This window comes from Mercenaria mercenaria, unplaced genomic scaffold (genome assembly GCF_021730395.1).
Source record: "Mercenaria mercenaria strain notata unplaced genomic scaffold, MADL_Memer_1 contig_913, whole genome shotgun sequence".
Taxonomy (NCBI): domain Eukaryota; kingdom Metazoa; phylum Mollusca; class Bivalvia; order Venerida; family Veneridae; genus Mercenaria; species Mercenaria mercenaria.
Genome location: NW_026463828.1, coordinates 16,339 through 32,693, shown reverse-complemented (window position 1 = coordinate 32,693; position 16,355 = coordinate 16,339). Strand labels below are relative to the sequence as shown.

The following is a 16,355-nucleotide window of genomic DNA, read 5'->3' as shown; positions in this document are numbered from 1 at the left end:
TAAATCTGAAAAAAAAACATTAATGCAAACAACATACATTCTTGTAATTCCATCTTCAGGGTGTCCAGTGTGAGTTCTTCTATTTATGTTAAAGGCACCAATCATTATTTTGGTCTGTGGCAATCCAAAAAAGGGACAGATCTTTTACTATTCAGATGTCCATAACTTATTCCAAAAACACTAATGATGATTCCCCACTTTCAGCCTCTCTGGGAAACACACACACACTATTTTCATAAACATTTTGCCTTCACAATGACATACTGCATTTCAAACTTGTGTCCTCTACTATAGAGATGAAATGTCATCTTGTCAACACTAAACTACCTGGATCAGACAGTTATGTCACAGGCTGCCATTTGCAAGTTATAAAAAGTCTTTTTTAGCAGTCCTTGTTATTTTTATTTGATACAGAATCTTGAGAAGGCTGGCTCTTCAGGTGATATCAGAGGTCTTCTGACTGCATTTACTTTTACCCTGACTGTAGCTGTCACTGAAAAATAGAGATGTGAGAGAATAACAATCTGAATGTCTTTCATTTGACTATGGGTGGTGGTGGGATGGGGATGGGCTCTCCAGTTAAAATATTTGTGACATCATGTTACTGGTAGAACTACTGATCTTCTACAAGCCAGCTGGAGGGTTTCCTTTCACAAATTTGTAAATGAATAAAAATTACATACACTATTTCAATCATTTAATAAATTTTGTATAAGTAAATGTATAATATATACATCTTTCTTTTATTCTTTTAATGAAAATAATTTATCACATAGACCTCCCCCTCCTTGAAATGATTTTAAAAGGAACAATTGTAATGAAATACATAAATACTTTTGACTTTGCTACACTTTGATTAAATTTTAAGATACATGAAATTCTAAACAAAGTTCATAAAAATTCTGTCAAAAAATAACATTCAATAAAGCATTTATAAAGATCTGAAATCAGACCTGATCAGAGACTAAGACAAACTATAAATAAAATGTAGATACCTTCCTTCCTTTTATTCCAATATAAGCATGATGATGATCATTCATTCTTTGAAGAATTAGTCTGGAATATACACAAATCAAACTAAAATGGTTGTTACTGTTGTTACATTTTGACAGATACAGGATTTCATCCTTTTCAACATTATATGGGCCACTTTAAAAGTAAAATCTGTTTCTCATACATGTGCAGAGGGTCCTTTTCTGAAAAAGGGTATATTTTAAAATTTCAAAAACTTATCAATATTTATAGTCACAATACAAATGTATGTCAATTTAAGTTATATGAAGTCCTACTAGCTATTCTTGTATATGTATGAATATGGGCATGTGGGGGACTTTATTCTTTATTTAAATACATGTAGGCCTCTGATGTGTAAATATATATAAAAACATATTAACTTTGACACAAACCATTTACATTCAATATGTATTTGTAAAACAGGCATGTGCAGATTAAAACATGCTGACTTATGTGTAGCAATGGATGCAATTAAATGTTTTCATTTTTCAGCATTCAGTGAGTTTTTACTTCAGTAAGTCTATATTTCTGCAGGTACTTTGGCAAACACATACACTGTTGCAAATGACTAAATTATGATTACCTCTCTAGAACATCCACTCACTTCATAGTTGTTTGAAACTTTATCATCAAGCAGTCATTTTCAAAAGAAACAACTCACAGCTGAAAAACAAAACAAATAAATTTACAAAAATATATACATTTTGAAATGAAAATATGTCTTTATCTGCTTTTTACAAATAACATAAAAAGCATGCTAATGGTCATTTACAACTAAAATCAGGGCTTTTTCCATTATAAATCTACTTTCAATAAAAGGAGGTAATCCCAAAGAAAACAGTACGTTTCTTCCCAAGTCTGAATATGAAATTCCCAAATGTGTTACCTTATATGGTTGTTTGATGTTTTAAAATGGTTTTGAAATTTGTATATATCTATATTTAGGTTATTACAACAACATTTATAGTGTTGCTTATTTACACAAAAAATATCTTTACATAGATTTTGGTAATTTGGAAATTTCCACATTAGACAATTTCTTGAGAGCATTTTCCCATTCCACTGGTGTTGGTGCATGGTATTCCCAAAATGATGGAAAAATGCGTGTAAGATTTATCTTGGTAAAATAATAAGAAATGTCTGTCCAATATTTAAGAAAATAACCTCTGTATGGTCTTTGAATCTGTCGAAGGAAGTGAGCACTTATCTTGCATAGCTTGGAATTTTTACATGTCATATTAAAACATAAAATATTATGAGACTCACCTGTTTTCATTGTAGTGTTATCCTTTAACACTGATCCTTCAGTCAGTTGATACAAACTTCACTTATAGAAATAAACACACAGATGTCAGACTGATGTATTTTTCCCAAACAATGTCGCTATTCAGCAAATTTTAAACGTGGACTTGGTTTGAAGGGACACATCCAAGCATCCCATGCCCATTTAGCATAAAATCTCTGACTGTCATTGTATCTATATACTAAAAATTTGCAAAATCCGAGTAGAAATCTGAATTCAGCATAATCCAGGAAGTAAACTTAGATAAGCTCTTTGTGATTTCCTAAATGAAGAGCATCAAGGGGAGGTAATAAAAATAGGAAAAATGCCCCAAATCATAAACTTTGGCCCAAATCTACAAGAATGTGTCTGAATGACCCACTACGATTTATGTTTCTTTTTGAAATAACATCTTCCCTTTAAACAAACAAATATACTTTTCTGCTGAGACCTGTGCACTTTTCAAGATGTAGAGCACAATATAAACATATGTTTTGCTCCATAAATATATTTTTTCTTGCAGATAAAAGTCTAGATCATACAAGAATCAAATAAATATTTGGAAATATTAGTTTGGTATGAAACCTTGTTCATTTGCCTTTAAAATTTGCAAGTACGAAAATAAAGGACACTTTCTAGTACTTTCCAGATAACAAAATAGGCATGCACCCCTACTTTTTTGAAAATTCAGCAAGTTGGGGATTTGCATCCTCGTTTCCATGGTAACTGGGACATATATTGAAAAAAATGAAAAACAGGATTTTCTTAATTTTGCACCCTCTTCAAGAAAAAATCGGTTTAAAGGAAATCTGTGACTATGAGTTTCCAACTTTTTTTGGTTTTTACAGAGAATTGGTCTTAAACAGTAAACATCGGTAAAGTCATCTTGGATGATACCAATATTAAAACAGGAACGATGTTACAAGATTTCCTGATTTCGTTGACAGATTGAGTTACTTCTATGGGACAAATAACCACCCCAGCTGTCTCATTTCATACGATATCTCGACTAAGGTGGTCAAAACAAGTCGTTACTTACCGTTTACCAACTCGTGTGCATTTTGCTTTTTTATCCGGATGGAAATGAATGCACTTTATTAAGTTTGTTATACCACCCCCAAATAATAGGGACAAGTATTCTTTGCTTTTCAATATTTACCCATCACATAAATATATAAACACATCATTACTTTTGACAGACCAGTTAATGAACGTTGTATTCAATTTATAAAAACGAATCTTTTGACAAGCAAGTACATTGATTTCAGATATCCCATTTGTACATTGTCAGTTATAAATTCGCATATTTGTAAACACTTTTTTTACGACCCTGTGTTTTGAATTAATGATTATGATAGACATTAACCCTTTCAACTTTTTCACAATTAAACTGCTATACCACAAACGTTGATGGGAACAAACATTTACTTACCTTCTCTGATAAAAAAATCAAACAAGTGCCCAATAACTTGCTTTTCAAACCGCCAAATAAAAACATTTATCCGCTTTAAAGATGGGTGCGTAGTCACAGAAAAATTTTTATTTTTTGCATTATTTAAGACGGCCCAAACTCGACCATTTGGTCTGATGGCCACAGTGATATTTGTGCATCACGGGCGGCAAATCCTGTTTTAAAACAGTTGAGACAGGGTTTCAAGAAATACTATGATTGAAACATTAAAGGGGGTTTATCCCATTTTGATAAAGTAATGGATTTGCAAAATGATCATGTACGCTAATTTGTGTTGACTGAATGTTTAATACATGTTGTTGTTTTTTTTTTAAAAATTTATTTCCTTATCCTGGTTGCCCAACAGAGATATTTTACTTTAGTATAATTTATTATGTATAAATCTAATAAACATACTTTGCTGCAGGAATTATATGGATTTAAGAACTACTGTATAATATTCGTAACATTAACAAATATATATTCAGCCGAAATTCATTAGAAATGCAGGTTTGTAAACTTAACATTACCTCCCTTAACAAAAATATATTTAGCCGAAATTCATTAGAAATGCAGGTTTGTAAACTTAACATTACCTCCCTTTACCTATCTTGGTTGCGATAGCACGATAGATTTGAAATCCTTAAATTAGGAAGCTAAACACCATTTTAAAACTTACCTTTTGGTTAATATTATTGAGATATTTCAATATCTATCAAATGCAAACGTAAAACAAATCAAATGAAATAGTCACCGTTTTTAATTCTTCGAGATAAAAGGGGAGTAATTACAAAATTTCACACACAAAAAAAATCATACATTTCTAGTAGGGATGTAACTCTATGTAATGGGTCTTTTTGTTCATTAAATAAATCTCTAACAGAATACACTAAAAAAGAAAAATGTCATAAAATGTTGTTTAAATGTGATTGACCACCTTTGACCATCGACAATCCAGAGTATTATCAATTAATACCAAACTATATCCTGGCTAATACTGATATATGCCATTATAATTAGTTAGATGATTAGTTACCCTGCCAATGCAACTCAAAACACACCATCTGCTCGTACTACAGAAATTATTTTGAGTGGACATTTTCTTCTTTTCGTCTAGTCTCAAATTGGATTGTCGGATATTTCATTTTACCCGACTGGAAAAAATTTCTTACATCAAAATGTATTTAAACTAAGGTATACGCAGTTTAACACAGTTAAAAAATGCTATATTCTATAATTATGATTTTGTACAACTTGGGGAAGAGACAGATATTTAGTAATACCGCACAAACATGTTTACTAGTATTCAAGTTTCTTTATTTCAGAAAGACGTTCTTAGCAAAATTATACTGCATTAGATATGATGGAATATTGTCATTCATTTTCGCTGCATCAATCAAGTATTACACTTTGTGTTCACGCTTGACTACATAGCAATATTTAAAAAAAGACTAGTTGAAATGTATTCAATTTGAATAAAATGTATACATATCTGATATGATATAAGTACAATGATAAGGTGTTTGATAATTTGTATCAAACTGTTCACTTCTAAAATGGTATTCGAGTGGTATGTATACACTACCACATGCAATAAGCAATTAGAGATTTGTCAAACTTTAAAACTGATACCTGTTTGAAACTAAAAAAATCGTTTGCACAAAAACTGCTTTTTCCCCTTTCATTTTCCTTAACATACCGTGATGTTTTAGGTCATCTACCAGCTTAAACGCTACTTGCAACATGCTGAGGTCCATTAAATGAAATTGACTGTTGTAAATAGTTCGTAAGGACCGTACCTCGAACGGTTGTACATGTATTTTATTTAAAAAGCGACTGTCGAAATAATTAAAGGGGAAATATCTATTTCGTTAAAATAATCGTTCGTTCACCCACCCACGAGTTTTCCTTAATTATGATAAAAGATATATCGTTAAAAAACGAACAAAATTATTGAATAATAGCTAAATCAACGTACCGCCGTTAGAGTACAGTTCACTGATTCGACTGGGTGGAGACAGTGTGTATTCGTACGCACGTGAACTTTAGATGAGGCAATTTACAGCATGGTACGTGACTTTATGAAAGGAACACATTTTATTAACTGTAGATCAATAACTAAGTCACTGTTTTTTTCTTCTACAGTGAAAGTGAATGAAAACTGCATTAAGATCGAAACGCATGTTTCTAGGCTGCAGGCACTGTGCTAAACTTATCAATAGTTTGTGGTTTAAAATGTAAAGGGCGAAATAAATTTCATGTTACAAAGGAATAAAGGGTGAGTACTAATAATATTTAATACTAGTCTCATATGTACTGAATTGTATAATTTTGTAGACATTGATCTAAAATGTTATAATTTGTTTCTTCCTTAAAATTTCATGTTAACGGAAACACCAGGCCTTTAGTTTTTCTGTCTTTATCAGCCTTGTTGTAGGTGGCGTGGAGACATGCAGACTGCAGGCATCACAGCTTTTGCTAGGTAGGACAAAGGCAGCATGCATCAAATGTCATGCTTGGTAGGGTACATATTGCATGCTAGGTAGGGCACATATTGCGATAGCAAAGCTCATGTTAGATTGGGCACATACTGCAGACGACATAATTTATGATAGGTAGGGCACAAACATCGGAGTAAAGCTTATGCTAGGTAGGTCACAACCACCAGGAGTAAAGCTTATGCTAGGTAGGTCACAACCACCAGGAGTAAAGCTTATGTAAGGTAGGGCACACACACCAGGAGTAAAGCTTATGCTAGGTAGGTCACAACCACCAGGAGTAAAGCTTATGCTAGGTAGGTCACAACCACCAGGAGTAAAGCTTATGCTAGGTAGGTCACAACCACCAGGAGTAAAGCTTATGTTAGTTAGGTCACAAACACCAGGAGTAAAGCTTATGCTATGTAGGTCACAAACACCAGGAGTAAAGCTTATATTAGTTAGGTCACAACCACCAGGAGTAAAGCTTATGTTAGTTAGGTCACAACCACCAGGGGTAAAGCTTATGTTAGTTAGGTCACAACCACCAGGGGTAAAGCTTATGTTAGTTAGGTCACAACCACCAGGAGTAAAGCTTATGCTAGGTAGGTCACAACCACCAGGAGTAAAGCTTATGCTAGGTAGGTCACAACCACCAGGAGTAAAGCTTATGTTAGGTAGGGCACACACACCAGAAGTAAAGTTTATGCTATGTAGGTCACAACCACCAGGAGTAAAGCTTATGCTAGGTAGGTCACAACCACCAGGAGTAAAGCTTATGCTAGTTAGGTCACAACCACCAGGAGTAAAGCTTATGCTAGGTAGGTCACAACCACCAGGAGTAAAGCTTATGCTAGGTAGGACACAAACACCAGGAGTAAAGCTTATGATATGTAGGTCACAAACACCAGGAGTAAAGCTTATGTTAGTTAGGTCACAACCACCAGGAGTAAAGCTTATGCTAGTTAGGTCACAACCACCAGGGGTAAAGCTTATGCTAGTTAGGTCACAACCACCAGGGGTAAAGCTTATGCTAGGTAGGTCACAACCACCAGGAGTAAAGCTTATGCTAGTTAGGTCACAACCACCAGGAGTAAAGCTTATGCTAGGTAGGTCACAACCACCAGGAGTAAAGCTTATGCTAGTTAGGTCACAACCACCAGGAGTAAAGCTTATGCTAGGTAGGTCACAACCACCAGGAGTAAAGCTTATGCTAGTTAGGTCACAACCACCAGGAGTAAAGCTTATGCTAGTTAGGTCACAACCACCAGGAGTAAAGCTTATGCTAGGCAGGTCACAACCACCAGGAGTAAAGCTTATGCTAGGTAGGTCACAACCACCAGGAGTAAAGCTTATGCTAGTAAGGTCACAACCACCAGGAGTAAAGCTTATGCTAGGTAGGGCACACACACCAGGAGTAAAGCTTATGTTAGGTAGGTCACAACCACCAGGAGTAAAGCTTATGCTAGTTGGGTCACAACCACCAGGAGTAAAGCTTATGCTAGGTAGGTCACAACCACCAGGAGTAAAGCTTATGCTAGGCAGGTCACAACCACCAGGAGTAAAGCTTATGCTAGGCAGGTCACAACCACCAGGAGTAAAGCTTATGCTAGTTAGGTCACAACCACCAGGAGTAAAGCTTATGCTAGGTAGGGCACACACACCAGGAGTAAAGCTTATGTTAGGTAGGTCACAACCACCAGGAGTAAAGCTTATGCTAGTTAGGTCACAACCACCAGAGTAAAGCTTAGCTAGTTGGGGCACAACCACCAGGAGTAAGCTTATGCTAGGTAGTCACAACACCAGGAGTAAAGCTTTGCTAGGTAGGTCACAACCACCAGGAGTAAAGCTTTTGCTAGTTAGGTTCAACCACCAGGAGTAAAGCTTATGCTAGGTAAAGGGCCACACAACACCAGAGTAAAAGCTTATGCTAGGTAGTTCACAACCACCAGGAGTAATGCTTATGTTAGTTAGGACACAACCACCAGGAGTAAAGCTTATGCTAGTTAGGACACAAACACCAGGAGTAAAGCTTATGCTATGTAGGTCACAAACACCAGGAGTAAAGCTTATGCTAGGTAGGTCACGAACACCAGGAGTAAAGTTTATGCTATGTAGGTCACAAACACCAGGAGTAAAGTTTATGCTATGTAGGTCACAAACACCAGGAGTAAAGTTTATGCTAGGTAGGACACAAACACCAGGAGTAACGTTTATGCTAGGTAGGACACAAACACCAAACACCAGGAGTAAAGCTTATGTTAGGTAGGGCACAAACACCAGACATGAAAGATTATGCTAGTTAGGGCGTAGATTTCAAACAGCAACGTTTACGTTAGGTAGAATACAAACCTCAGGCAGTAAAGGATATGCTAGAAAGGGAACAAATTACAGGCAACAAAGTTTATGATGGGTATGGCACAGACAGTATGTAGAAATGTTCATGCTAGGTAGTGCACAGACTGAAGGAAACAAAGCTAACGCTAGGTAGAGCATTAACTGCATGTAACAAAGCTTAAGCCATGTAAGGCTAGGAAGGCATAGTCTGCGGGTAGCAAAGTGTATATTAGGTAAGGCACAGACTACAGGGAGCAAAGCACATGCTAAGTAAGGCACTGACTGCAGACAGCAAAACTCATGCTAGGTAGGGCGCCGACTGCAGGCAGCACAGCTTTCGCTATGTAGGACACAGACTATATGCATAAAACCTTATGCAAAGATTAAGCTAAGTAGGGCATAGACTGACTACAGCAAAGCTTGTGCAAGGTAGGGCAAAGACTGCAGGCAGCAAAGTTCATACTATGTAGGGCGTAAGGAACAAACTGCAGGCAACAAAGCTTAGCCTAGGTAGGGTACAGGCAGCGGGCATCAAAGTTTATACTAGGCAGGGCACAAACTGCAGGCAGCAAAGCTTACACTAGGTAGGGCACAGACAGCAGGCATCAAAGTTTATACTAGATAGGGCACAGACAGCGGGCATCAAATCTTACACTAGGTAGGGTACAGGCAGCAGGTATCAAAGTTTATACTAGGTAGGGCACAGACTGCAGGCAGCAAAGCTTACACTAGGTAAGGCACATACAGCAGGCAACAAAAACATAAAAGCTTTTGCTAGGTAGGGCACAGACTGCAGGGAGCAAAGCGTATGCTAGGTAATGTACAGACTACATGGAGAAAAGCTTATGCTAGGTAAGGCACAAACTACAGGGAGCTTATGCTAGGTAAGGCACAGATGCAGGCAACAAAGTTCTTACTAGGTAGGGCACAGACTGCAGGCAACAAATGCAAAAAAAGCTTTTGCTAAGAGCAGCACAGGCTGCAGGCAACAAAGCGTATACTATGTAAGGCACAGACTACAGGGAGCAAAGCTTATGCTGGGTAAGGTACAAACTACAGGAAGCAAAGCTTATGATATGTAAGGCACAGACTGCAGGCAACAAAGCCTATGCTAAGTAAGGCACAGACTAGAGGGAGCAAAAGGTCTGCTAGGTAAGGCACAGACTGCAGGCAGCAGATGTTATGCTAGGTAAGGCACAGACTGCAGGCAGCAAAGCTTATACTAGGTAGGGCACAGACTGCAGACAAAAAGCTTATGCTAGGTAAGACATAGACTACAGATAACAAAGCTTATACTAGGTAAGGCACAGACTGCAAGCGGCAAAGCTTAAGCTAGGTAAGGCACAGACTGCAAGCAACAAAGCATATGCTAGGTAAGGCAGAGACTGCAAGCAACAAAGCATATGCTTGGTAAGGCACAGACTGAAAACAACAAAGCATATGCTTGGTAAGGCACATACTGCAAGCAACAAAACATATGTTAGGTAAGGCAGAGACTGCAAGCAACAAAGCTTATGCTTGGTAAGGCACAGGACTGCAAGCAACAAAGCATATGTTAGGTAAGGCACTGACTGCAAGCAACAAAGATTATGCTAGGTAAGGTACAGACTGCAAGCAGCAAAGCTTATACTAGGTAAGGCACAGACTACATGGAGAAAAGCTTATGCTAAGTAGAACACAGACTTCATGCTTAAAACCTTATGCAAGGTTAGGGCACAAACACCGGGGCAGTAAAGGCTAAGATAGGTAGACGCAAAACGTTAAGCTGAGTAGGGTGGGGGACTGCATATGGCGGGAAGCATAAGCTAATAAGGCACAAATACTACAAGCAGTAAAGGGCTATGCTAGGTAGGATATAAACTTTAGACAGTAAAATTATATGCTAGGTAGGCCACAAACTTTAGGCAGAAAAGCCTATGCCAGTTATGCGAAATGGAAACTGCATGGGAAAAAGGTTTTTACTAGGTAGCGCACAGACTAAAGGCATCTAAGTAAAGGTCGTAAGGAACAAAATTCAGATCGTAAAGCTTATGCCTGGCAGGGTACCCTTTTGCTCTGTTGGCTGCATGTGTTAAAAGAAGATTTCAACAGCAGATCTTTTTCCCCTTATCAAATCGAAATTTTCATTACATATTCCTTAGTGTGCAGGTCAAAAATTTAAATTTCCAATATACGTCACTGCTATACCGAGCAGGTTGCATAAAGAGTAAAAGCTTCCCCTTTTATCTGCCCCAAAATTGCATTTTTCTGTCAAAGGAAGCAATATTTAAAATTGACAAACTAACAAAATTTATTGTTAAATTTTTGTTAAATTATGCCACTAAGTACTTCTCAAAAGCTATGCAAATAATGTCTTAAATATATATTTTAAAGACCGTACTTAAATACTTTCACTTGGCACAATCTCAAGGTTGACACAGTAAATAAAGGACTTCTTTCTCTTTATTTGAAATATTTGTATAAGGGTTGTAAAGAAAACAGTTTAAATACTTATTATCTTCAAAATCCTAGGAGCTTTTTTTGAATCATTTGAAATGTTTACAAAACATGGACATTGGTAATTTTCTCAAAATTGGGGGAAAATATTTGTTTGAAAAGAATTTAGGAAAATATTTTTTTCTGAAGGTTTGACACAAAATGTGAACGTGAACATGCTTGTACAATCGAAAGTGGCTTAATATTTGCTGAGTTTTCACCAATGATAAGATTTAACAATTAAAGCTAAATTACAACCAAACGTGGACATAACGGCGCATTGAGACAGTTTATACTTTGTTTTATTGTTGTTTTACTGAACAGACCCCGGCATGGAAGAAAACGGTTGGGTTTTGAAAGATTAGGGATTTGAGCAGTTCTGCAATATGTCGTCATTTATTCACGTCTGAATTTTATGAAAACTGCTAAATAAACGATATAAACGGAAAGTACGTTACACCAGACGTAGCCTTGAGGACCACAAAATCTTTCACATACTGACAATTGCTTTATTATTAGACCTGATTAGAGATTGAATAAAATCCTATTATTGTTTTAAATAATTATATTTTATCATATCAAGAAATTGGTATCTTGTCACACGCTTTTTCCCGTTAGTATTGTTTGCAGATTGCTGTATCATAATTATATACGTTATAATTTAACTATAGTTCGCATGTTACTAAAACATTATACGACTGTCGTAAATGATTGAACTAGTTTGATCTTATCTGTACCGATGAAATTGAAAAGATTAGCGAGGGCAAGAAAATTTAAATTATTTTGCATGTCTGTAGCAAATATTTTAATAAAAAGAATTTCCGTTAAAACTATAATGTTTTATGGGTATTTATGTTAGAATTAATGAGGTTTTACATAGCATACATTTTGCTGATACATTTATGAATAGTCTCCCGAAAATCATGTTCAAAGATATATTGGTTAAATATTTTCAAGTTTGAACATCTTTAATAAGTAGTTGACTTGGTACTGAGATCACTCGTAAATTCTATCTTTTTCCTGAGTATTAAACTGACCAGTAGCAATATCAGAACAGAACAGACTTTTTATTCACTTGAACTCAAAGTTCCTCGTGATAAATACATTTACAAGCAAGTTAACATGACATGAAAATACAAATGACATATACATTTTTAAGTAACATACAAGTACTATACAGATTATTATAATATTTATCTTAGCACCTATGCGCCACAACTAAACTACAGTACGCGCCCTGAGAAAATGTCATATATCGGGTCAGGACTCAGTTTTATAACCTCTAGGGCTCATGAAGATCTATCATTCTGCTTGGTCTCCATGTGTTCTTATCGTATTGTTTTGTTGTTGTTGTTTTTTCTAAGTCAAAAATTTGACTCAATGGTCAGAATGTTTTAAAATCTTAAAGCGATTTTCATTTCAACTTGAATGTTCACAATACAACTACTTGATTTTTTGTCAACGATCTGTCAATGCTTTGAATTGTGTCCAAATTAATTAATACCCGGTTTTCCTTATTTGTATCTAACAGCGGGTTATTGTCAGTAAATTTACTTGTTTATTTATTTTATTTGTTAAAACACCTTGTCAACCAGGTTATTTCAATAAAAGAGAGAAATGAACAGAAAGAATTTGAATAAACTCAATTTCAAAGTCTATTACTACTGCACAATAGATATTCTTGTCCTAAATCTGCTTAAATAAATTTGGATACATTCTGTTTGCAATGATTTAAATGAATTTAAAAGTAAAGATACCATTCACATCAACTCAGTTTGATTTTCCCTCAAGGGACATTCAAAGTGTTAGAGAGAATATTTAGATTTCGAACGTCGGAATGTCATTCGATGAGGGACATTCAAGGTGTTATGTAATGTTTAGACTTCCAGCATCACGGTGTCGTATAAAATACAATTTCACTTGTAAAGTTGTAGAATGCTTCAAACTTGTTTGGTCCTTGCCTTGTGGAAACTCAGATCTTACTTTGCTTGAGTCGGGGAACGAACTTTTTGAAATGCCGTTTGTTTCGCAACATTCAAACTGCTTATAATTTCTTTAAGTGCCGTTGATCATATTGAACATATTGCCGACAAATTTATGTAGCTGTACACATTTATGTTACTGTTCAGACTAGTTCGAATTTTTTAGCTCACCTGTCACAAAGTGACAAGGTGAGCTTTTGTGATCGCGCAGCGTCCGTCGTCCGTCGTCCGTCCGTGCGTGCGTCCGTTCGTTCATATGCGTCCGTCCGTCCGTCCGTGCGTGCGTGCGTAAACCTTTGCTTGTGACCACTCTAGAGGACACATTTTTCATGGGATCTTAATGAAAATTAGTCAGAATGTTCATCTTGATGATATCTAGGTCAAGTTCGAAACTGGGTCAAGTGCGGTCAAAAACTAGGTCAGTAGGTCTAAAAATAGAAAAACCTTGTGACCTCTCTAGAGGCCATATTTTTCATAAGATCTTCATGAAAGTTGGTCTGAATATTCACTTTGGTGATATCTAGATCAAGTTTGAAACTGGGTCACGTGCCATCAAAAACTAGGTAAGTAGGTCAAATAAAAGAAAATCCTTGTGACCTCTCTGGAGGTCATACTTTTCGAATCTGCATGAAAATTGGTCAGAATGTTCACCTTGATATTATCTAAATCAAGTTCGAAACTGGGTCACGTCCGGTCCAAAACTAGGTCAGTAGGTCAAATAATAGAAAAACCTTGTGACCTCTGTAGAGTCCGTATTTTTCATTGGATCTGCATGAAAATTGATCAGAATGTTCATCTTGATGATATCTAGGTCAAGTTTGAAACCGGGTCAACTGCGGTCAAAAACTAGGTCAGTAGGTCAAATAATAGAAAATCCTTGTGACCTCTCTAGAGGTCATATTTTTCATGGGATCTGCATGAAAATTGGTCAGAATGTTCATCTTGATGATATTTAGGTCAAGTTCGAAACTGGGTTACGTGCCTTAAAAAACTAGGTCAGTAGGTCAAATAATAGAAAAACCTTGTGACCATTCTAGAGGCCATAGTTTTCATGGGATCTGCATGAAAGTTGGTCAGATTGTTCATCTTGATGATATCTAGGTCAAGTTAGAAACTGGGTCAGTAGATCTAAAAATAGAAAATTCTTGTGACCTCCCTGGAGGTCATATTTTTCAAGGGATCTGTAAAATTGGTCAGAATGTTCATCTTGATGAAACTGAAAACTGAAACTTTATTTGATTAAACGCCTAATTTTACACATAGTATATTCACCGGCGTTGTACATTTAATTATACCAGATTTATATAGCGCCAAAGGCGCTTTACATAGTTCAAATGCAGCCACACAGGGCGCATAATTCATCCTCTACTAGTACAGACACAGAGCGATCTGACCAGAGGGACAGAGTGAGACAAAGCCCCCACGACAGAGAGATCAGAAATCAGATACAGGCTTATCCGGCTAACTTAGCCTAGCTCGTTTCGAATAGACAGCCTGGTTCTTTAACGTGCCCAGTGTATAGCACTGATACACGCAAGGATTGCCTGGGTTCCTGACCAGTACACCTCTAGTTGGGTGGGAAACACTGAAAAGCGTTTCTGAAAATTCCCGAGTAGCTGCCGGGGATCGAACCCCGACCTCAGGATTGGAAGGCCAGTGTGCAAACCACTGAGCTATCCGTCCACCCATGAATTTGATGATATGTAGGTCAAGTTCGAAACTGGGTCACGTGCGGTCAAAAACTAGGTCAGTAAGTCAAATAATAGAAAAACCTTGTGACCTCTGTAGAGGCCATATTTTTCATGGGATCTGCATGAAAATTGGTCAGAATGTTTATCTTGATAATATCTAGGTCATGTTGTAAACTGGGTTGCATGCGGTCAAAAACTAGGTCAGTAGGTCAGATAATAGAAAAACCTTGTGACCACTCTAGAGGCCATAGTTTTCATGGGATCTGCATGAAAGTTGGTCTGAATGTTCATCTTGATGATATCTAGGTCAAGTTTGAAACCGAGGCAACTGCGGTCAAAAACTAGGTCACTAGGTCTCAACATAGAAAGACCTTTTGACCTCTCTAGAGGCCATATTTTTCAATGGATCTTCATGAAAATTGGTCAGAATTTTTATCTTGATGATATCTAGGTCAAGTTCAGAAGTAGATCACATGAGCTCAAAAACTAGGTCACTATGTCAAATAATAGAAAAAAACGACGTCATACTCAGTTCATGTGGGGGCAGGTGAGCGATTCAGGACCATCATGGTCCTCTTGTTGTTTAAGCCGTTTGCTGGCATATTTATGTTACTGTACAGAATTGTTGGAACTTGTCGTTTAACCAAACTGCTGTAAACAATTATAAGAACTTGTTGTTTAAACCCAGTCGCCGGTACGCTGTATAAAATTGTTGAAACTTGTTGTTTAACCCATTTGCTGACACATTTATGTTACTGCACACATTTATGTTACAGTACAGAATAGTTCGAAGTTGTTTTTATCCATGTTGCTTACAAAACAAGTTCTAACAATTCTGTACAGTAACACATTTGTTACTGTATAGAATTGTTAGAACTTGTTTTAAACCGGTTGCTTACACATTTATGTTACTGTTCAGAATTGTAAGAACATGTTGTTTAACCCAGTTGCTGACACATTTATGTTACTGTTCAGAATTGTTATAACTTGTTGTTTAACCCAGTTGCTGACACATTTTTGTTGCTGTTCAGAATTGTTAGAACTTGTTGTTTAACCCAGTTGCTGACACATTTATGTAGACTAGCCACTAGACTGATAATGATATATTTCTACATTTTTCCTTTCTTGACGAATTTAATTTCATAGAGACAAAAGCCAGTCTATTTTAGAGATTTTCACAGAGGAATGATGTTGAAATTATGATATTGGACATAGGATATAGACTAGCTCAGTTCACTACATTCAATCACAAAAATGTAAAAAGATATATCATAGTCTAGGAGCTAGTCTAACATTTATGTTATTGTTCAGAATTGTTATAGCTTGTTGTTTAACTCAGTTGCTGACACATTTATGTTACTGTCCAGAATAAGAACTATACATATCATTTACTGTACTACACAGATTATGTGATAACGTGTAATATGTTCAAAGATTGACATGAATCAGTACTGTAATTAGTTCACTTCTTTCGTTACACTTACAAGCAAACGTTGCATTAACGAACAAGAGCTGTCTCCATAGGATGACACATGCCCCCATGGCACTTTGAATGAATAGTTATGGCCGATGTTAGAGTTTAGGACCTTTGACCTACGGACCTGGGTCTTGCGCGCGACACGTCGTCTTACTGTGGTACACATTCAT

At 36.5% G+C, this 16,355-nt stretch overlaps 1 long non-coding RNA gene across 1 annotated transcript; it reads right to left on the bottom strand.

Annotated features, from left to right (window-relative positions):
- Positions 1-379: 379 nt before the first annotated feature.
- Positions 380-3,070, bottom strand: LOC128554972 (uncharacterized). The gene is made up of 4 exons (XR_008369747.1): positions 2,281-3,070; positions 1,598-1,677; positions 996-1,056; positions 380-493 (listed from the first exon to the last, which is right to left on the bottom strand). It is a non-coding gene; the product is annotated as an uncharacterized LOC128554972 (long non-coding RNA).
- Positions 3,071-16,355: the final 13,285 nt, after the last annotated feature.